The following is a 23,996-nucleotide window of genomic DNA, read 5'->3' as shown; positions in this document are numbered from 1 at the left end:
AATTACATACTCTCTTTTCTCCTCTAATAGGATACCAGCCATATTCATTACACAGGACAGAGGTGTCAGTGAGGATTGAATATTTGACATTTTCGTGTAGCCTTGCTGTTTGGAATGTGGCCCTGTGTTGCTTTCATTGCATATGGTTTAAATTTTCCTTTCAGTCTATTTATATTAAAAAAACCCAAAAAACCAAACCAATTATGTACTTCATTAAAACAAATTACCAGATAGAGATTAAAAGATCATCAAGGCTAGTTCACTATTGATGCAGGCATTTATTTATTTTAGCAGTAACGTGTCTCTGTTTTGGTCTTATTACTTCTGCTAAAGGGTATTGCTATTCTAGTTTTCAGTAAAAATATAATTATGGACAGTTTATGTCCATTCCTTTTCGTGAATTGATCTTTCACCCTAAAGAAGCTTTTCCCCCTCCTAGATTTAAAGCAAATAAAGATAAAGACAGCAAGAATAGCTCCTGTCAAAACAGTAAATAAGATTAATCCCAAAATTAATCTAGAGAGCTTCACCTCTAATCTGCACTGTAATCCAGCTTTCAACAATGCCTGTCATTATTTCATCTGTTTCTGATTAATTTACATTATAATTAATTTCACAATTCTCCTATTATGCATGCCTTTTCCAGTTTTTTAATAGTTCTTTCATAACTAAACTTCATGAATGTCAGGCTGATGCATTATACTAGACAAAGGATCTATAGTACCTGTAGAAATTTGTCAAAGTGATGAACCTGGTTTGATCTATATCTTAAAGCCTCTGCTATAATGAAATATGTTTTCTATATATTTCAATGTATTTAATTGTGCTTTCAGTATTTTTTTAATCCCTTGATACTACAGATGCATGTAGATACAAAGATGATCTTTTTCTCCCCATTTTAAATATAGGTATTATATTTGCTATATTCCAAATGTATCTGGCTGGCTGTCATAACGTAGTCCTGGCTACTGGGTTGACATCTTCCTTTTCTAATTGTTTCACACCTCTGCGACAGAGGTGGTTCAATTTACCTAAGATGATTACCTCCTTTAGTTTTGAGGACTGGGGGAAGTCAAGGCAAAATAGCTTCTTCTAATACCACATCCAAAACAATACCTGTGCTGTCACTGCATCATGAAAGTAGCTCCATTTATTTCTATATTTATATAGCTGAAAAGCCTTTTCTTACCTGTTTTCATGCACAAATTCTAGCTATATTAGACTTCGACAACTCTTCCTTTACCTTTACATTTTGCAATAACATCAACAAAGATTTTGGAGATTAGAGTTCCCTCTGATCCCCACAGCCTCCTGTGGATCACAACACTGGGGTAATTACAAACGTTCTGGGTCTGCCCAATGTTAGAACACCAAATATTAGTTTAAATTTCAGATCCTTTAGTCTACTAAAATTCGCTTTTCTCAAAACAGTGCTCTGCTATGAATTTTTCAATTTAAATTAAGGAAAAGTCAACCATCAATCATTTATTCCTAAGTTATTTTGTGCATTCAACTCTTTTAATGCCCTCATTACTGTATGGCAAACAACTATGAAGGTTGCAGGCAGAAGAGCTTTCTCTAGACACCAACGAAATATAGATTATCCCGATTTTTAAACTCAAAGATACTATTCATTCATAAGACTACTTCATACCTTGTGTTTAATACAAGAAAAACAATGCTCTTGCAGTTTAATTCCACCTACAGGAAAGGAATGAAGTGCGAATAGGTGAGTAAATTTTCTCTGAGAGGAAGAGTTATGAAAGTTACAGGTAGGTTCCTCAAAGGAGTATCACACATCTTTACACGTAGGTGATAGCAGAGACTTAGCCTGTGACAAGCATGTAAAGAATACAAGAGAACTGTAAAAGACCAATATAAATTGCATACAACACACACTGTTACCTCAAAGTACAGAATAAAAAAAAGATTATTTAGATAATTTTTATGTACAACCCAGGGGTTGTAATTTAAATAAGCATTTTGTTGTGATTAACTTCATGTAAACATACAGTGAGACATAATTTCCTCCTCAGTGAGATCTCGCCTCAAATGAGGCGAAAGACAAAGAGCTGGAGGTCAGGCAGGTTGGAAAGGCCCCAAGCAGCTGGACAGCATCAGGGTGGTAAAACCTGAATTCCCAGCTTGACCCACCACTTTGGTGCCCTGCTCTACACACATCCACGAAATGTGCAAGAAGTGGTCGGTATTATAGCAAGCAGAATGCACGTGCATTTCATGTGTTTTCTCACTGGAAAATTTGTAGATTCTGCTGGCATGTAGTTTAAGGTTTTTATGCGTTGGCAATAGCATTGCTCAAAGATGTTTGTAAAAGCAGTTGACGCACAGTACCTACTTTATGTGTTTCTCCCCTCCTCAGTGAAGTTTATTTACTTGGGGGAAAGTTAAGTCAATCAAAGGAAACCATTTTCTTTTCCAGCGGAACTGATGGTATCCCTAATACACTCTAGGAGTAAAAACCACGCCTCAAAGCATCTGTGAGAATGTTCTGTTCCTGCTGCCTGTTAGTTTCCATTTCATAGCTGGTATTTCTATTATTCCACAGCTGTCATGGTCAGGCATGGTCCTGTAGAGGGAGGCAGCTCCTCATGTATCTAGAAACAGTCTCCAGAAGAATTTGGAACAGGACCCCATTCTTAATTTTATTTTTTCACTCAGATTTTATCTGGTGCTGAATAAGATGTCTGCTGTGATTTTTGCATTCTAAATCTCATATTATTTGATATACTACTGTGACTTGACTGTCTTCCTTTTCAGGATATAGGCACAGGCAGAACAATTTTTTATAAGGCTATAGTTTGACTCTCTAGAGACATTATTTGTCCCAACCTTAAAAATCTGTGCATCATTCAGATTCGGTGATTAACCTAATAAAATAAATGTGTGGAGAATTAACTAGCTCTACAGACAATAACTTCATGGGACAAGTGGAATACTGTTTTCGCTTTCCAGTAGAGAATATTACTTCCTATACTCTGGTATAAGAAAACAATTATATCTCTATGTGTATGTGTGGGGAGGCAGGGCAGATTTGCAGTCAGAGGACTGTATAATGCCAGAGTACATGGAAAATAATGCTATTCACATGCTAGACCATAACTTTGGCCAATAGTCCTTGGCAGTGTAAAGATAAACAAGAAGTCATACATGAAAAAGCATGAGAAACTCCAGTGAACAGATTGTCTTCTGGCCCAGTACCTAGTAAATGAGCTTGGCTGCATTTCTCTGTTCCTTGCTATATTCAGTAGTCCCTGTATGGGACAATAGGAGGGATCTAAAATCACCTTCAGGATGAACACACAAAGTTTCCACCGATGCTTCAGTTCACAAAGAACATTTTATGCAAGGAAGTAAATAGATCGGTAAGCATATGATAAACAATTGTAGCACTGTGTACTAGTCTGTCACATCTTATCATTGTTATAAACCATATTCAATGGATGGTTAAAATAGTTAATGATTATTCCCATTTCAGACTTCTAATTCATACTTAGTTATAGCTGACACAATCAAGTGTTTGCACCTGTGAACTTCAGACCACCACATATCTCAAGACAGAACAAGAACTTGAGTAACAGCTACTGCCTCTTCTTCATAATATACCAGTGTTTCTGGTTAAGAGTAACTGAAGCTAATAATAATAAATACATAAAGAAGTAGGAAAAAGACCCTCACACAAAAAAATCTCCAATTATCCCAATAAACCTTATATTACAAAGAGAAGAATGACTGATTGGAATTGGCCTTCAGAATGAAAACTGAAGAGCTGGTTACTCAAGACTGAGTACAAAAAAATTATCTTAATTTAATTTCTTTTACCCTTCCATTAAACTTCCAAAGTAATTTTTCCCAGTGAGGTCTAGGAAGCAAAAAGCTCAATGATGAGCTCAGTTGCAACTGAGCAAAAGAAACTACTTAGCTTCACACACACATATACATATTTTCACATGTACATATTTTATGTCATTCTTTTTCTCCACCACCTTTGCTTTTCCTGACATTTAATTAACAGCATGTCTCTGATGTCAAAACAAACATAAAATATAGCTGCTTGTAGGGAATGCAAATCCTAATTAAGATGAAATTTTGGACATAATATAAGACAAGCTTTGCATTTTCATTGGGAAAATACTCCAGTTTATAAAATATTCCCAGATGTGCTTTTGACTTTCTAAATCTCTGTCTTGAAAAACTATAACTTAAATTAAAAAGTGCAATATTAATCTTCTGTGAAGGAAGTTTCCTTCTTGGAATTTTAGACAATATTTACCACTGGTCTAATTCCACTGACTGGTAAAGTTCGGGGTGAGATGGAGCACAGCATCTTCACATTAAACATGTAGGAAATAAATTCAGACAAAATTAACTTTTCTTTTAATTTACACTAAGGAGCAATGATTTTAATTTTAGACATCTTGAATCTACCCCAAGAAAATTCAGAGATAAGAAATCTGAAACAATAAAAAAACCACCAACATCTATTTATGCTCAGATTCTAAAACCCAATATTGAAATCTACTTCCTACCAGTTCATTAGGACTATTTGTCAAATAAAATGTTACTTAGCACAAGTACATCAGAAGTTAGTCTGTGTCAGTTTACCACCAAAAAATATAAAGAGATCTGTGCAAATACTGCATGTTATTTGTATATAAGTGGTTGCAAGCACAAGGTAAAAAGCAAACCTGACCTCTCTACCCATAATGAAAACATGGAAATGGACTTTCAAATTTTCCTCAAGACTCCAGATTAAATCTCTTCTTCTCCAAAATGTGACAAAATCTTTTATTTAGATTCCTTGTATTTTTCTTTTGTCATGACGCTGTAGCAAATCTGAAAGTCTGCAGGGTTCTGTCCAAAGATCCCTTATACATATCAAAAAGCACCTGTATGGGTACTCATCTTGAAATGCTTACTAATGGAAAACACTTGTGGTAAGCATACTACATATCCCAAAGGAGGAATAACTAAAACCAGTTCCTCACTAAAGGTAAATGGAAAATTTTAAGGCAGAGCATCCTGAAGACAGTGTGCAGCCTTTGTTTTCATTTATTCACATGGGTATGAAGCAGTGATGCTATGTCTCCTTTAATATGCCAAGACCACAATCCAAACTTTAAGAAAGTCCTGAGCCCAGAGAAGGTAGAAGGCCAACATACTAACTGCTTTTGTTTCCTCTATATGAACTAAAGGGAGTTCAAAAATTTCACTAAGACAAAGGTAGTAATACCTCTGCATTTCTGTTGAAATGTTTGTGCTGAAATGTCAAGTAGCAAATATACTGAGATTTATTAATGCGTTCTGCCTTCTCTTGCCCTTCGGATGGAAAAGTCAAAGACTCCATGGGGACAAGATAGTGCCATCAGCAAACACAGTCTGAGCGCTCCACGTATGCTTCGGGACACCCAGTCAATCCAGCAACGCAATTGCCTGAGCATCCCCAAGGGAGCCTAATAATTTGACTTGTGCCCTATGTTCTCTTTGTGAAAATAACTCATGCAAAGCTCTGTTTTTCATCAAACCTAACAGGAAATTTTCCAAATCTTCAAAGAGATCTTGGTTCTGATGTGAACCCTTGTTGAGAGTAAGAGTTTAAGAACAAGGCATGGGTTATTAAGCTGTGTGTCCTAGCCAGGCTTTGCATGTGCTTGCTCTTTTACCTGGTATTTTATAATTGGAAATGGAAATCTGTTTTTCCCCATTGGTGTACACCACAGTATGGCAACTGCATAACATTTAGAAGAGCTGAACTAAAGGGACCTTTTGGTCCCAGCTCATACATATAGACTTCATCTAAGCTGGAAACCAGAGACAAATATGTTTGTCATATTATCTTGAGCTGTTGCTGCTCCTCTCGGTCAGAGTAAAGCATGTATTTGCTTCAGTCTTGTCTTTGTAAATTGTCCACCTTATTGTTCATGCAAATTATGGAAAGGCTCTTCCCAAAATGCTGATATTTTCATAATTTCATGGGATTTTAAACATCTGTGAATCACTTATACTATCTCTGAACAATGACAAAGAGGTAAGAGAAATTTAAATGCAAATCTACTGGGCATTTTCAATATTGAACATTTGGCTTTGTGTAATTGATAACTTCAGGGATTCTAGAATTAATGAAGGAAATATCATTTGCAGTTAGAAAAGATTTGATGTTCACAATCCAAGATTGCCTAAGGATACAGTTTAGTTTTGGGTCAGATTTGTAGGTGCTAGATCTGACTACTATTGTCACAAAGACAATAACCTAAAATACGATAATCCTGATGAGATCAGGCCACACAGACAGAATTCAATGATCTTGAACTGAATAAACTAGTTGTAAACCCAGCTTCTTTTGTAAGGCTTTGAGCACACACAGACAGGATTTAATATTCTCAGGCTTTTAAATTCAAAAAATGTTAAAACCAGACTCGACTTCTAGCCTCACTGTATTAAAAAAAAGTTTCAATTTCAGATTCTGGTTTTGATCCATCAACCAACTGATGTTAATCAAACTTAGTAGAATAGTTCTTTTTCCAAGGCCAGGTTTTCAGCCTGCTCTGTCCCTTTTAAATACATACTGGAAGACTGCAGGAGAAAAAATATTTACCTATCCAAATTGACTCTTGACAGCAATATTTTATGCCAGCTATGAAGAACAGAAATACTAACCCTCTGCTGAATAACCTTCTGTTCAAAACTATTCTGAATAGAACTGGGAAAATCAACCAATAGGGAATTTTCTAACAATTGCTCTTCTACAAATTCAAAGATTAATGTCAGGCCTCAAATTATTTTTTGACTCAGTCCTCTCTGAGTTAATACCAAAGGCACTTGAGAATATCTTCTACAACTACTTCTGTAATCTTTGTATAATTGAACTTCTCAAAGGAATGGTGAAAATTCTCCCCACAAACTAGAGATGATTATAAGAATTGATTTAGAAAGGCCAACCTCTCTCTGTCCCTCAAAGCACTGCAGATAAATTTTGTGATAGACAGTCCTTAGTATGGGGTCAAGAGTAGCCCAATAAAATTTATTTGAAGATCCGTTTTTTCAACCAGGTTCATACGTATCTAAACTCCTAATGTAGAGTGCCTAATCCCTCGAATCACTGTTACTCTTCATGCTCATCACCTGCCTGATGACTGTTTTTTGCTGAGAATGCTGTAGAGGAATAAAGAACAAATTGTTCCTTGAGGCATAGAGCTGGTTACTTTGCTACATTCAAAGGCAAGATATTATCATCTGTTGAAATATAGCAGCCACTACTTGTATCAGAAAAAACTCAGTAGCTGAGCTACAAAATCCATACTCTAGAGAAAGAGAGACACCTAATCCAAAGCTTCTCAGAGAAATTTATTAGCAAAGATCCAGCATGTCACTAGTGTGGCTACCTGCCTGTTTTTTGGAGTTATGGCTTATGGGCCCAATGAAGGCAATTGTTACAAATATTCCTGCCTTGTATTTTTAGGATATTTTCTAATTTGGGTGTCTCAAAGTTTAAATAATTTCTATGATATTTACACCATCTGTCTTTTTAGTAATGAAATTACAAGAAGACATCTTGTAATACTGCAGGACAATTTCAGTTAGGTGTTGATCTGAGATTTAAACTCATTGTACAGCCAATCATTATACACTCAACCATTGGTTTTTTGAAAATTGACTTTTATAGATCTCTTCTCTGTTTCTCAGGAGCATCAGCATCTTGCTACTGATCTCAGTTGTTTCCTGTCCTGGCACAATCCAAGCTCAGAAAAATAATTAAATCTGTATGGTTTATCAATGAATTTGAGGTACAGAGATGCACTTGGTGGGGGTTAAAGGATGCAGGCAGTGACATGAAAAATTCTACTTGTTTAATTAGCTTATTGTTTGGAAGTGAGACACGCAATACTGATGATTTCACTCATTCAGCTACTTCCTCCCCCTTCACTTCTGGACAAAAAGAAAGATCTTTTTCAAGAACAGAAGAGATGCCTAGAACAACATATTTAATTACTCCTAGGACATAAAGAGTAGGTTTAAAAAAATAGCTCTGTTCATTATTGAACCTTAGCGGCTGAAGTTGATTATTTTAAAAATTCTGATATTTCACCTATGGATTAATTTTAACTTCAAACAATAAAAAAAATCCTCTCCCTAATTACAGAGAAAAGATTTAAACTAAGTCTTTATTAAAATGACAAGATGGTCAATGAGATAAAATTTTTTGTTAGATATAGTATCTTTTATTGTATTAGCTAATAGGTCAAAAATTTGAGGCTAGCAAAGAATTCTTCAGATCCAACTATACAAGTAGCCCAGGTAAAAAATCATAACCTTTACTTGAAATTTTGTGGATCTTCTATCTATTTCAGCTATAACAACTCAGTTAACACATACTGGGAAATATTTGACAGAGAAACTACTGACTAGTGATTGTAGTATTTTTTGGGTAAGGGTCAGTCAAGACACGCAACTTCAATCAATTTACAGACTCCTATGATCCATATGGCAAATGGAGAAGTGTAAGTTTTCAGATACAATTTAGCTACTGAGAAATAGATTTAGAGAGGAAAAAAGTAATTTTTCAACACCCAAAATAAGAAATTAATGTATCATATGAATATCTATAATTTGGCTGATGGTAGAGATAAAATCGTCCCAGGTGGAATAAACAATTTCATTGTTTGGCTATATCTGTGGAAGAAGTACCACATACATTTTTCCTTTTGGTTAGAAGGAAAATTAGTAGAAGTTATTTTCCAACATGAAATTCAGGATCATCATTTCTTAGGTACGCAGATCTTGTCTGCCTCAAGATCATGTATAGATTTTACCTTTGGCTACAGAGAAGAAACATCTAAACCAGACCTATTTATTCCTCGATCTTTATTTTGTTCAATTGTTTGAGAAATCATCAGTTAAAACAAGGATTATATTTGCTTATAAGTAAGTACAGGGCAGTTTCCTTTGGAAGGAAAATGGGATGGCATACACATCACCTTTTCAGGTATCCTCTGTGGAGGTTATAACAGGATTAAACCAGTGCTAACTAACTGCCACTGCTGAAAAAGTCAAAAGTAGAGGAGGCAAATGTTTTTGTAAAATGGTCTGGATAAGAAGAAGAGGAAGAAAGCACTATGTTCTAAAGGACAGCTCTTTGCAGTATGTCTTCTGTCTTCTTCTAGAAGATGTGCCAGTCACCTTACCCCCAGTAAATTATTTCTTAACAATTGTATGTGGGATTACAATAAATTGCTTTTCCATTGGTGAGGTCTACCAGATTTGACTATGAAGACATCACGGTGCATCAGCTATAGAGTCAGGCCAAGACATCCAACACAGAGCCCAATATCTTGTGTCTCAGGATGATCAACAGTGGATACTTAAGAGAAATACTGAAAAATCAAAGCAAATGTACAGTGTTCCTTATCACTGAACAGCATATTTGGGACTCCACTCAATGAACTAGTGAACCATTGTGTTTAACAGTTCATTACTCCTTTGTTAGTTTGCCTAATCCTTTTTTGATCCCATTTATGCTTTTGGTCTCTAAAACATCCTCGTGTGATGAAGTTAATTTGCATTCAGCAAACTTACATTTGTTTAGTGACAGTAAAACTTGGAGGTAACCAATGCTATCAAAAGCGCTCTATTACAGTAATTTAGTGGATGCCTCTATACGCAACCCAAACTACTTATCAGAAAAATAAACAATATACCACAACATTTACCCTTGAAAAAGGTCAGCGTAAGAACTCAGGAAACTCTAGAACAGCACTCTGCTTTCTTTTTGCCCCATGGCTTCATCATCCTCCACACAGGTATATACATGACAGTATTAAGACAAAAAATACGAACTGCATAGCTGATCCACGTCAACTTTAACAGGGGGGCTTTGCCCATTTTATCTGTTGCCTGCAGTGCTATTCATTACATCAGTTAAAATTTTACCAGAGATGGAAATTTCACGACTTCTGCCACTGTTCCCCATTCAGTTGTGATTCCTTGTGATCGTGTAACTTCACAGGTTAGAGCAAAGGTTGCAATCAACACAAAAGCAAATCCATCTCCTGATGCCAAGGAAAGAGTAAATTTATGCATGAGTGGACTGGGACAAATGAGACTAAGTTTATTCAGTAAAAATCCATAACAGATTTAGCAACAGAGTTCAGGTGACACAGGGAGTGTACCATATTACTTTGCACATTCTTGGGTGTTTTACTGGATCAAGCAAGATTGCTCAACAGCTTGTTGAATTAATTTTCAAATAGTACTATTGGGAGCACTCAAGGAGATGCCTCAGTGCTTTCCTACTCAGATTATAAAATGTAGCACATGTCTAAGTGGTTTGTTGTATAAAAAAAAATAAAATTGTTTTGTTTTCCATAGTGCACCTTCTCTCCATATGATTACTTACTAGCACTTGCCCGCTTTGTAAATACATCAAGGACTTGAACAGTTGTTGGAAGTATTTCTGAATAATCACAAATAAAAAGTTTGGCACTGGCTGCTGCTTCTTATTTTGACTTATCTACATATTCTTATAATGCAAAATCTGATCTTTTTTTGCTCACGTTCTTTGGGCAGCTTCATTGGCAGCTTTTGATTATAACCACCTCGTTGCTTTGGGAGTAAAATGATCCAGAAGGTGGCAACAGAATTGGTTGAGATCTTCCGCTATCTATTGCCTTTCCCTTTTCTGCTAACTTGGTAAATTATGTGTTCAATGATATTTATATAATATAAAAATGTACAGTTTGTTATTTATTACACAGATTTGATTTGGGTCTGATTTTAGAAATGTCAGAAATGGATAGGAAAATCTGTTTTGAAGCTGCATATCTGTTCAGTTAGACCTTTTGGGGTTCTTGGATTGCAAAAGAAAATTAGCAGAAAGCATGTAAGGTTACTATTTACATTTAAATAAGCTTTGACGGATGAAGACTAGAAGCAGAGAATCCCCCTCCAGCCCCCACCCAATTTTCAATTCCAGTGAAAAAAGTAGGATATGGGATAGACAGCATAAAAATTTCAGCAAATCATGCTTAGAAATAGTGAATGCTTATATAACAGTTAGCTTATAAACAATTAACCGTTATCATTGTTTTACTCATCATCACCCTGAAAAATGTAACTAGCAACTTCGAGCATGCTACCACTGTATGGCCGGTGGCTATCAACACTGGCAATGCGCAAGTGGGGAACTGAGCAGAAGACAGAAGGACCATGCATGTGGATGCCCTTTTCCTCTTCCTTTTCAGTATAATGAAGCTGTTGTTTTGAGCCTGACAGTATTTTCCTTTGAAAATTTTAGAGTGTTTTCAAGAAATGTAGGGGTTGGCTTTCTTTATATCTGATCTCAGTTTCCTGATACTGTTTTATTGGCTGTAAAATACTAACCATCTAATAAAAAATATTCTCTTTTCCTTTTATCTGTTCGAATAAATGTTTCACACACACCATGGGTTTTTTGGTCCTGTATCCAGGTTCTCTTTTCTTCACAAAATCCTTCACATTTCAACGTGTTATTCAAGACTGTTTTCTTCATTATTTTCCCTTTCTTGCCTACTTCACCTATCAGGAGGCACGAGTGAATCTGTCAGATGGTCTTTGTTCTCTCAAAAGACAGGAATGATATTTCTTTTGCTTTCCATTTCACAGTCTCTCATATTTATTGTTTATTGAGAAAATACACTAGTCAGCTCCCATTGTTAAACAGCACAAACAGATCTATTCTCCAGGAAAAGACTGCAGTTGCTGAAATCCAATATCTTTGACTACTTTAGATCAAAGGCAATCAGTTTCTATTGTATATGTTGGCTCCAAAATACAGACTTTCAAAACCAATAAAAGTAACAAGCAAAAAGGCGCAAACAAATGAAGAGACAACCCCCAAGAAAACAAATCTAATAATATTCAACTTTTTAGGAAAAGCAGTTTCTGAATCCAGTACTCTGGTGTTGGAGGGAATTTGAATAACCATGTTAACAAACAATGCTCTTTGGCAGTACTGCTGCCCATGAATATGACAACTGTCAGAGCCTGGAAAGTCACTCGCTCACTACTGTCACAAATCTGCCTAAAAACAAAGCTGCCATATGTTTATGCAAAGAGATAAGTTACTCTCTTGGCTCAAGTACATAAAGATGAAATACAGAACATTCATCAAAAGCCTATAACATAATGCTTGGCTCTCTCCCTTCTTCCTCTATTAAGTTAACTTTTTTTTTTTTTAAAGATTAATATTTTCATCTATTTTGCGGCATGTCATAAAATATGGAGTAGTGTGTACTTCTAGAGAAACAAAGATCAGGGGTCACATCATGCAACAATTGTTCAAAAGACAACAAAATCCAGATAGTGCACGACTAAGAGTGCTCTGTACAGCTGCAATTCACTTCTGCAGACATAATGCCTGAACACCCTTCTACATGGATTTTAGGTGGCCTATTGACTTTTTTATTTAAACAAACATTTGGCCCACTTCAATTCAGCAACTCAAAGCTTACCAAAGGGAAGCACAAAAATAATGGAGAAAAGCCTCATGCGATTTTTATTATTACTATTAATGAAAAATTACTTTCTATCACTGTCTTTGCTTTAATGATCATAAACATAAATATATGCTCAGAACAGGCTTGCATTGCTTTGTTGCAGCTACTTGTTTCCATCAATCCACAGGAACTAACACAATAATAATACGCTGTCCAAAATGATTTATGATCTCACTCCACTTATGCAAATGCCTGACATTCAAATGTGAATCAAACTACTGTGGTAAAGTGTCAAACAACTTGCGAAGTATTTAAACAGCTGACTACACCTGTTTCCACTTTATGAACGCTTTCAAGTTTGGGCTACTTTGATTCAAAGCAATATGTTTAGTTTAGAGCATTACTATTCAATATGAAAATTAAAGTTGCCTTCTCCCAAGTATAACAATGTGCTGAGGTCTAACAGCACACAGATCTATTAGAACACTGAGGCTCAGCTGTCTCAGACTAACTGGGTGGTTCTCATCAGAGTTCATGAAAGCTGTGCAGCTTGCACCGAGCACAAGGCTTCCAGAAGCACCCGCTGGCATATGTGCAAAATAAGCATCAGAGGAAGACACATCTATGGGCCCAATTTGGCAGGCAACTTGCAGTTAGCTTGAAATCTTACAGCATTAGAACAGGAATGAAGACTAAGTCCCAATTCACAATCTATCTGTAGCTGAATTGCATTAATTTGATAATTAAGGCTAATGCCCAACATAGGTAGGAATAATCTGCCATGACTGTCTGGGTAACCACTCGCATGACAGCCCCTGGAGTGCCTGTTTCTTGTGTGGAGAAGGGGCATAACCCCCACAGAAAGTGACATTTGGGTAAGTGTTTGCTGCCTTAGCTTATGCTATAAGTCACTACTCTAGATGCTGCAGCTTGAAAAACGAGCATGTCAATGCCCATAACTGTATATACTCAGAAGAGGAAACTTGAGGTAAATTGCATTGCATACGTAAACTTCAGCTCAGATTTAATGGTGATAAATAAATAATAGGGATTTGGCACTAACTGTGGCATACTCCTCATGTATGCTTTTGCTGCGTTCAGCTCTGGGAGGTCCTGTGTACCTCCCAATTTTGCACACATGTAGGGACAGATTTTCAAAGTTGACTACTTGATCATGCTAAATCCTGAAGATGTAAGCAGGGCAGACTGGACACAAAATACACAGGGAGGTAAAATACATGCCAGTTAGACAAGTCATGGTAAATTCTAAGTCACCCATCACCTTGCTTAACAGTGCTGCTATGTCCAATGTCAGTTATTTGAAAGGTTTTATGTGCAGGGACATTGTCCAAATGTAGTCTAAAAGTCTCAGATAATAGAAGGCAAGAAAATAAGTACCAATGTTTTCCAGAACAACAAATAATCTAGTGTTTAAATCTCATTTATGTTTTTGAAATACTTCACTGGACAATGCTGGAGTAACTTGGATCACTCATGGAAATTTCATCAGTTATTTTCCAGTTATTCTAGGCTAGATGAATATAATTCTCATACAAGACAACCTGAAATCTGTAGCCAAATTCTATGTCCCACATAAGCCCTTTTAATTAACCTTCCCTGAGGCAGGTTGGGGAGAGCAAGATCCATGAAGACATTGGAGAAGAACACAAGAAAATCAGATGTGAGAGGAAAAAAGAAAATACTCTGTAGTATACAAGACAGATAAAGACTTAATTTTGATTCACAGGTAATAACATCAAGTTTTCCCAGATTATTAGATTGTTACTTCTTGTTTGGTAACAACTTGTTAGGCTAAAACTGGTACCCCACACCAAACTTTGTTGGGACACTCTACTTCCCACCAAGGTTTAAAATTATTAGTTTTCATGTTTTTCCTTATTGGGCTTGGTCCACAAAGTTATTCACAGTATCACAGAATGGCTGTGGTTGGAAGGGACCTCTGGAGATCATATAGTCCAATCCACCTGCTAAAGCAGGTTCACCCAGAGCAGATCACACAGGAATGTGTCCAGGCAGGTCTTGAATGTCTACAGAGAAAAAGACTCCACAACCTCTCTGGGCAGCCTGTTCCAGGGCTCTGGCACCCTCAAAGTAAAGTTTCTCCTCATATTCAGATGGAACCTTCTATGCTTCAGCCTGTGCCCATTATTCAGTATTTAGTCAGGAAACTTCAGTATCTTCTCCCTTGTGGGCATTTGGAGGGATTTATCCATTTGTCTTTCAGCTGCCACTTGGGTTCAAACTCATCCACTGAACAGCCAGCTCAAGCCTCCTGTACTTACCCCAAGCAGTTTACAACACTGAACACAACAGCTACAACACAGGCCAAAGCATCAGATCTCCCACAGAACAGACAAGGCAGGAAACATAGCTCAGAATAACCAGTCTCCTTAGTCTGGCTAGCAAACCCTCCTGAGCAGCTGAGCCCAGACTTTATATAAGAGAGGGGAGTGACAAATCCAAACATCTGACTCAACTAGCTTTAGTGGGCCAAATGTGTATATTTCTTCCAAACTTATTTCTTGAAGACTGCCTCTGGGGGTCAAGTGGTTCCAAGAGAAACATTTAAGCTAAGGCAAAGGATTTCCACATAAACACGGTCATTGTAAACATGCACTTATTTTCCATAACAACTTGGAATTTCATCTCATAGCCTATTTGTAAGCCCCATGACTCTGAATGACCTCATCATTCTCTCACGAGCTCTTGGGCAAAATTCTCCCTCATCACAGAGGGTGTCCAACTTTCATTGATTTTTAAGAGCCTAAAGGACTGAAAATGATCCCTCTGTAATCCCACCCCTTCTGAATACAAGGCATACCATTTCATACAGCAGTTTCTGCTTCCAGTCCATAAAATTATGATTGAATTAGAAGTTGTTCTCCTTCCCCTGCTTCCTCACAGAACACCCGGACTTGGTCTAGATACTACAAACAGTATACATTTCACCACTGCTTGTTCATAGCAAGGGTGATTTTTTAGGGCTATAAGCGGACCCCTTTAAGTATGTGCCCTTTGTTTCCAGCCCTGTTTCAGAGAGCTGAGGCAAGCACTGGTGAGGACACACCATTCACTGTATGACTGTAATCCAGAAGCAGCTTTCTAGGTGTTACAGTCATATAAGCAGATAAGGATTCTACCAGTCTTTTATGTGAAGAAAAGCTTCAGCTCTCTGCTACCATAATGAAGCAAGTATAGCAGAACTCGCCCTTATTTAATTGAAGTAACTGAGAGAAAATTATGATCTATAACCTACATTTTTCCATCTCTGATTTAATGACTATTATAACCATATAGGTATAACATACATAAAACTTAGTGAAACAAATAGTGGGAATACATATTTTATCATAATTTAGTCACAAAACTCAGAGAGTGGAAAAAGGAATAAAAAGGTCATGGGTTTGATGTAGTATTAGGCTGACACCCACGTCCAGAGCCAGTCCCCAAGTCCTCTATAAACATACAGTTTCTAAGAAAGAAAAGTCAACGTTCCCCTAAACCTGGAATTTAAGTGGCTTTAGCTTTTTAACGCAGAATCTTTTAAATTGTAGACTAGGTAGATTCTTTTTCATTCCATTACAACTATCTGCCTATCATACTTCCTTTCCTCTTCAGAATGAGACCTGAGCAGCTGTGATTGGTGAAAGAAATAGTGTATTTCAATATAAAATTAATTGCTTTTACCTACATTGTTCTCCCCAAGTTTATAGCTCATTTGCTGCTGAGTCCTGCACCACCTGCTCCCTCTTGTACGAAATTTTCCCTCCTACATGGCCCGGAAGGCAGAACACAAAAGGGAATCAGAGCCTGGGACTTTGCTCAAGAGTCATTAAATAGAGTCTAACAGATCTAGGAGGGTATGAAAACGTGTTATTGTGGGGGGGTTCACAAACATAACAGGAAATATCTGTCATTAAAGTGAATGTACTTCAGAGCCTAGCTTCACTCTAAATCAAACTCATACAATCCTTTCTCATAAATCATCCTACTACAGACAGCTGGGAGAAGTACAGAGTGGTAAATTAATTTCTTGAAAAAAAAAAAAAACAAGCTCTAAAACCAAAAATTTCTTCCATCTTACCAATTCCTACATGCGTGGGTTCATATTTCAGGTATAAGTCACACACTCACACACAAACACATCCACCTGATACTTTCATAATTCAAAAAACTAGTTGTTCTTTAAAATTCCCCCATCTGTACTTCTATGGAAGTAGGAGGACAGGCTCACACTTGTCAAAACCAATTAGAACCAAGTGGGAGCATTTTAACACTTTGAGTAACATAGGAATCCCCCTTTACACATAGGAGTCAATGTCGTATTCAGAGAGGTATATCCACCCACCTGGAGCCAACGCTTCATTTGCTCTGTTGCATCCTCGTTTTTATACGGAGAACTAACTGAATGCAGAAGTTATTCACCAGTTGCTCACTAGTCATTGAATTAAGCTCACTATTTGTGAATTTATTAAATATCCCATATAACCAGCTATTTAATACCATATTAAAAATTACTGAAGTTAAGCTTCAAAAGTAAAACATACTCTGGTATTTTCAAATAATAATACCCTATTTATTTACCATTTTATGAAGACTTCACCATTTGCATTATGTAGCTCTTGTTAAACACGAAGAATATAAAACTCAGTGACACCTAATTTATTCTCAATATATGCAGTATAAGAATACTATATTTGATTCAAGCAGCTGTCAAAAACTATCCCACCTGGCAGCATCAACCATCCCTCTTATTTGACATATGCAGACAAGTAGACTATTTAAAGGACAAAGAAAAAGTAACATTTAAAACGAAAGAATAGACACCGTGAAGTAAAAATAATTTTAACTAAAATATGAGCAAGTTCACTGCATTTCCTCTTCAACTTTTATTGTTGTTGAAGAGTACTTACTTGAAACATCAACACAAAAGATGCCTGGATCATAGAACTCTACAACCACCTAACACCTGATCAAATGCCAATTAACTCCTTGGCAATGGCCAAATCCATTTCTACTTGTTTCTAACAAAGGTACAACTACAGTCTTTGCTATTCAATACTTTTATATGTTACTGGGAAGTATTCCAAATTTCTACTGCATGAAACAATACCTGCAATACCTAAAGAAAGAGAGGAAAACCATCCTCCAAGTAGGGCTGAGCAGGTGTGTGACACTTGCAGAACAATATTTCTTGTCATAACACCAAGACCTTGGTCAGTTCTAACTCCCTTGGGCAGATGGGGTGATGTTTAATAGGAACAACACCAGGGCTGATAATGGCAGCATTACTTTCAGTTTCTGACCCAAAATTTCAGCTGCAGGGGAGGATCACTAAGCATAGCAGAAAGTGGAAATTAAATGGATTTACTGGAGTGAGTCCAGCAAAGAGTTGTGAAGATATTTAAGGGACTGGAGCATCTGACATACAAGGAGAGGCTGAGACAGTTGGGACCATTAAACTCTGAAAAGACTCCAGGGAATCTTATCACTATACATAGATGTCTAATGGGAGAGTCAAATAAAATGGAGGCAGGCCCTTTTCAGTGGTGCCTAGTGACAATACAAGGGGCAATGGACACAAGTTGAAACACAAGAAATCGTTTAAATACAAAAAAAACCTGGGCAACGTGCTCCAGCTGACACTGCTTTGAGTGTTGAGCTTGAGCATCTCTAGAGGTCCTTTCATGACTCCATAATTTTGCAATTCTGTGAACTACCCTCCAACACCAAGGTATTTGAATTTTTCTCTCATTACTAATTCTGCTGTACTTGTTCCACATAAACAAAACTATCATGCACTGAATCAACCAAGCTGGCATCTTTTCTTGGTGCTGCATCTGAAAGCAACCCTAACAAACACCCATTTGCGGAGGTATATTTATGTCATCCCAGTACTTAAGAAGGATACATGGGAGAATAAAGCTGAAAAGCTTGCTCTTATCGTAAGTAATACCATGAAGTGGTAAAAAACCTAGCAAAAAGGGAAAATGTGCAAAGGAGTGACTGTTGTAGAAAAGGTTTGTCTAAAAATCTCGAAATAACCTTTTTGAAGTAGTAGAAATGAAGGCACAATCCTTACAGGTATGTATTTTTTGACCTGCTTCAATAGGACAACTCTCTCATGCTGGCTTCTACTGCAGAAGGCTTTGCTCTCTTTTTAAATCAGTTCCACTGAATTGCAGTTATCCTATCTGTTTAAACCTGTGTCAGATGCCACTGTACATTAATGACAAAACCAAGTTAGATGTCCTGACTTCTTACATGGTCTAATGAAAAATAAAAAAACACCAAACAAATACAACCTTACCGAAAAATGTGGAACAGTACTTCCATAAATGATTTCACTTATGTTTTGAAAAGTACTGGCTTTGCATATCTCCGTGCATTTTCTTCTCCTTTTCTTCAGGGAGAAAAAAAACAGGTAAAGGAGCGAATCACATAAAATCTAAACAATTTTTAAACTGAAATTTTATTAGCTTTCAAAAACCGTTGCTTCAATTATGGAAGCAAACACATTGAATTGTGCAATTCTGCCCACTCCAGGCACATCCATGCCAAACTAGAGCCTGTCAGATTTCTTGATTAGGAACTACAATCCTGCTTACCCTTACTGAAACTCTGTGCAAGCTGCATTTTACCTGACAAACAGAAACTGGAGAAAAGCAAAGTTACCAAAATTAAAAAACAAAACAAAACAAACAAACAAACAAAACAAAACAACAACAACAACAACAAAAAACCAAACAAACCTTGTAGCTACAAAGATGACAGGTTTTTTCTATTTAATCTTAAAACCCATCCTGTAAAAACTTAGGGTCAGACAACGAATTCTGAAGTAAAGCTTAATAACCACAAAGGCACTTGCAGCTCTTACCTCGTACTACTTCTCCAAGGCAGAATATGAACACAAATTGTACCTTAACACAGCTCAGCAGCTGTAAGATTTCTAGGTTAGGTTTCTGCTTTTTTCATAGTGGTCTGCCCACGTTCCCAAACACTCACTTTCTCTGTGGCTGTCCCAGACCTCTGGCTTCCTCTTTCACATCTGGTCTCCTTAGATAACCTTTTCCTGAAAGGACCATTATCGCTGGTTGCTGAACTTCCCACCTACACAAAGGGAACCTTAACACTTCCCAGCAGCCTGGCCTCGTGTTCCAACACTCAGTGAAAGAGAAAAGTGTCCATGATAGAACTGATGCACTGATGACAAAATATCCTTTGGTTTGAGGCAGCTCATTGTTATGCAAGATGGGAAAGAGGCCTTGCCCTGGTAGCCCACTATGTCATACCTCATCCTCTGGTGGCCCTGAAAAACACCCATATCTTTATGTGGCTTCTGCAAAGAGAGAACTTCTGGTTAAGGGGATGCAAAGGCTAGGCTGAGTTTTCCTAGGATTTCTTGTGAATCCTCCTCCCCTCCCAGTGTGACACCCTCCCTTTTCAAAAATATCTTACAGCGTCTCAAAACTTCATTTACAGAAGCATCATAAACAAAGGCTTCCTATTCAATAAGAACTGAGCTGAACCTCTTAATGAGTAAAGGGTGCCGCTTGCACAGGTGACTTGGGCAAGACAGGAAATGTCTTTACAGCAAAACACTGCTGCTGAACACCAGCAACCAGTTGATAGCGGCAAGGCTGGACTGACAGAGAGTCCAGGCATTGGCTGCCTGCTCAGTACAGCAGGTAGAGGTAGGGCAACAGACGGGGGGTCAGGACCCAGCTCTTAAATAAACTGCAATGCTCCAACCATACCATGTCTTTGCCTATGGGTGTTCTGCCTCCACCCGCTCCTTGAATTTTTCTCTTGCGTTTGGCAAAAGGTTTAATTATTTTGCTGACAGACACACACGGCTATTCCAGTTTACATGATCTTCCTGTTGTAGCACAGGTGACACTGAGTTCCATTTGAAGTCATATGCACTTGGCTTTACAGTACTCAAAATCCTGTAAACCATAGTGATTCTTCTTACTGGGGTTATGCTCAAATACCCAAGCACATCTCTGGTTGCTTCTTTCTGTTGTTCCTTTCCAATTCTGTACTTACTGAAATAAAAGATAAATAAATAGAGTTCTGGATATCCTTTTAAGACAACACAGGTTACATACAGTCAGTTTTTCCTCATGGTAAAACAAACCAAGATTTTATTAGAATTGCCAAAATTAGAAAAAAGGTTTTTAGAGATGTTATTTATAACTCATTCTGGGAGAGTGCAAAATTTCTTCCTCAGCATTTATTTGAGCAAAAATCTGTTTTCAATGGAGTCACAGATTCAGATGTCTAATTCATGTAGCCTGAGTAATATCATGGAAGACAGGCATTTTTTACCCTTTGTGGCTTTTTTTAAAAAAGTAATGATAATAATAATAAAAGCTTTGCTTTAAGACCTGGCCATGAACCAAACTGTATCAAAGTTTGTGGAAAAAATCATGAATATACACAGTCCAGACACACAGTATCTTTCATTGATTTAAGCTGTAAATTTCGTTTTGTACATTTAGGAAATGTGGAAAGGAGCTCAGATAATAAGCATAAGAATGAACAGCAATTTTATAAACTTTTAGCCAACAGTTTGAGACTTTCTTAGTTAGGATCATTCCTTTGCACATCATAAGGGATACAATTAAGTTGAATGTGCTGCATGATTTTTCCCATGAGTTCAGTCTTTCTCATGGCTCAGTAAAACATTCTTTCTAGCTAGACCTGTATATGTAGCACTAAAGTTCTTACACACATTGTTCTTTATTTCTAGAAGTGTCAACCATCCTCAGTCCCTGACTTTTCCTCTCTGGTTCACACAGATGAACTATGATCACATTTATTTTCTCCTGTTGCCAAAACTGTCAGGAGTAAAGTTTTAAACCCTGAACAAGCAAGTATACATAAGCAAATGTTTAATTTTAAGGAGTCACAGTGAATCAGTGGGACTAGTCACATATCTATACACCAGTCGCAGCTTTGTATGACCATAGGCCTTTTTGCTTGGGATATTCTATCTGGTGTACCTATGCATTCAGAGGTGCTCAGTTAATAAACAGCATTAGTTCCATGGACTTCAGTAGGATTTCGTTTATAGAGCTGTGAGCCTTCAGAGCCACGTGCCAAATTCTGATGTTTGAAATATTCCATCCTGTTAAAAGATATGTATGCTTTCCTCCAAAGTTTTTCTTTGCTGGGATGGAGATGCAGCTGGAAACAGAGAATCTGTTCCTGATGTAGGATCTCAGGCAACAACTAACTGTGGTCAAACAATGTGTATTTATACATTTTAGGATGTCAGAAATAGACAAAATTTTCACTCAGAAGTAACAGATACAAAAACCAAAATTCTTAATCATCACCAAAGAAATATTTTTTTATCAGTCTGGTCATATGTACATCATCTAAGCCACTGACAAAAGATTAAAAAAATAGCTGCAGTAATGTACAAGAGATTTTGATTCAAAGGCCAAATCCTTTTCATGGACTGTCAGAGGCATATTGCTTTTCTTTCTGCAAGGAAATATACCACTCGAGTGATGCATGCCATGCATCCAATTTTGGCTAAAAACTTCAGCAGTGCTCTGAAGAGGCTTTGTTTACTTCTTACCTATAGGGATACCCCTGCTAAAAACTAATGTGCAAAAAGATTGTCCTTGGACAGAGATGTCCTCACTCTTTGTTCTACTCGTTTGTACTTACTCACACTCACTCCTCTCTTATGGTTTCTTGCCATTAAGGCCACATACCCTTGTTCTTGACAAACAACAGGGAGGAATCTCCTCCCTGGTGCAAGGCAGGCCACCAGAAGAAGCAGGTGGCAGTTGTGAGCAGAGGGTGATAGAAACCCAGAAGAGAAAGCTGTTTGGGAAGTAATGAGTACAAGAGCTAATTTATATTTTAATGATTAAAGAGAGATTAAAGCCAACAGCATCATGATTTTAACTCTGCAGCTGGTGGATTTCTTTGTCTTCTGGTCAATGAAGCTGAATTATGAGACAGAGGGAACTTCAAAAGTGTTGAAAGATGTTATAATAATAATGTGAGGTCTATAATTATAGAGAGATTATTGCATATAATATGTAAGTGGATTGCACTTAAAGAGCCTCATCAAACCAATTTCCACTGCAACTCATTGATGCCACAGATGAGGACTTCAGGTGGGAGTATAAACTAGAGGAATGGATGAACACTTAAGAAACAAAGTCCTCGTTTTCATGCTAATGTCCTTATGCAGTTCAGAAGAAGGAGAGAGAAACAGGCTTTGTAGAACATTGTGACAGGAATGCAGCATCACAGGGGAGGAGGAACCTCCTCTGGTGTTGTGATGAACTGCTTTAAACAAACACTCAACAAAGTTGTTCATGAGACAGCAGCAGCTGTAAGCCTTCTGCAATCCCAGCACATTTTACTACGATTGTTAGATAAAAAAGTCAGCATCTGTCTAGTATATCCAGAATGACAGAGATTCATCAGGGATTGGGATATTTTGATGTTACTGTCTTTTCATCTTCTCTTGTTAGACAGCAAAACCAAGTTATATTCTCATGGGATTGTTCAAAAAGACTTGTTTTTGCTCATGGGGAATAGCTAGTTGAACTCTCTATAATATTAAGAAGTGTTATTTAAGTTAACATTTTATGGAAAAATATGAAAGAAATCCTCTCCCAAACAGCCCTCTAGTTCTGCTTCAGACATTCTTCACCATTGTGACTCCTCTTGGAGCCTTCCTATGCATCCTGCCCAAATGGGACTGCTCTGGCTGGCAAATGCAGAAAGGCAGGCACAGTCTTCACTCCTGTTCTAATTGCCTGCATAGACTTAATAACCATTGTATAAAAGACTAAATCACTACAACAAAATGCTGTTCCTTCTGTCCTCTGTGGTATCTTGTACAGAAGGGGAAAGAGAACAGAGGGCTTCAACATCTTTACCTCCCCTTCTTTCCTGCTCCTTGATCACAGTGATATACCTGGGGCAAATGCTTCATCTTTCTTACGGACAGAAGATAGTGCTGTAGTTCGTGACACTCTTTTTTTTGCTGCAGTGTGGTGGGTTGTTCTGAGGACAGAGGTACACAAGCCCTAGAGACGACACCAAAGCAAGAGTGGTACTCATCACATGACCCTTGTTTCAAAGATCAAAACTTCTGTTTAAGGCCTGGATTCAATCTAAGGAATCTAATTTCCACTGACTTCAGATAATTACTGGTAAAAGAAGGTGGTATCCAACTTTCAAGCTCCTACAAAACACATAGGAGGAAGCAGGTGCCATAATTACAATCTAAAGCAACCATATTAAGAGTTGTCTTTTACTGTACTGCACAAGTTCTTAATGCTACAGTTTACTCTTTCTATGACTTCAGACATCAAGAATCCAGAAAAATAAGGTCTTTTGTTCTTCAGGAAAAAAGAAAAAAATAGCATTTATGATCCTATTGAAATGATTTCTTGTTGTTTTACACAATCTTTAATTATAGTAGGGATGACTATAACTAATCAGGCT

Source organism: Patagioenas fasciata, chromosome 1, assembly GCF_037038585.1.
Source record: "Patagioenas fasciata isolate bPatFas1 chromosome 1, bPatFas1.hap1, whole genome shotgun sequence".
Classification (NCBI taxonomy): domain Eukaryota; kingdom Metazoa; phylum Chordata; class Aves; order Columbiformes; family Columbidae; genus Patagioenas; species Patagioenas fasciata.
Note: the sequence above shows the minus strand (reverse complement) of the source record.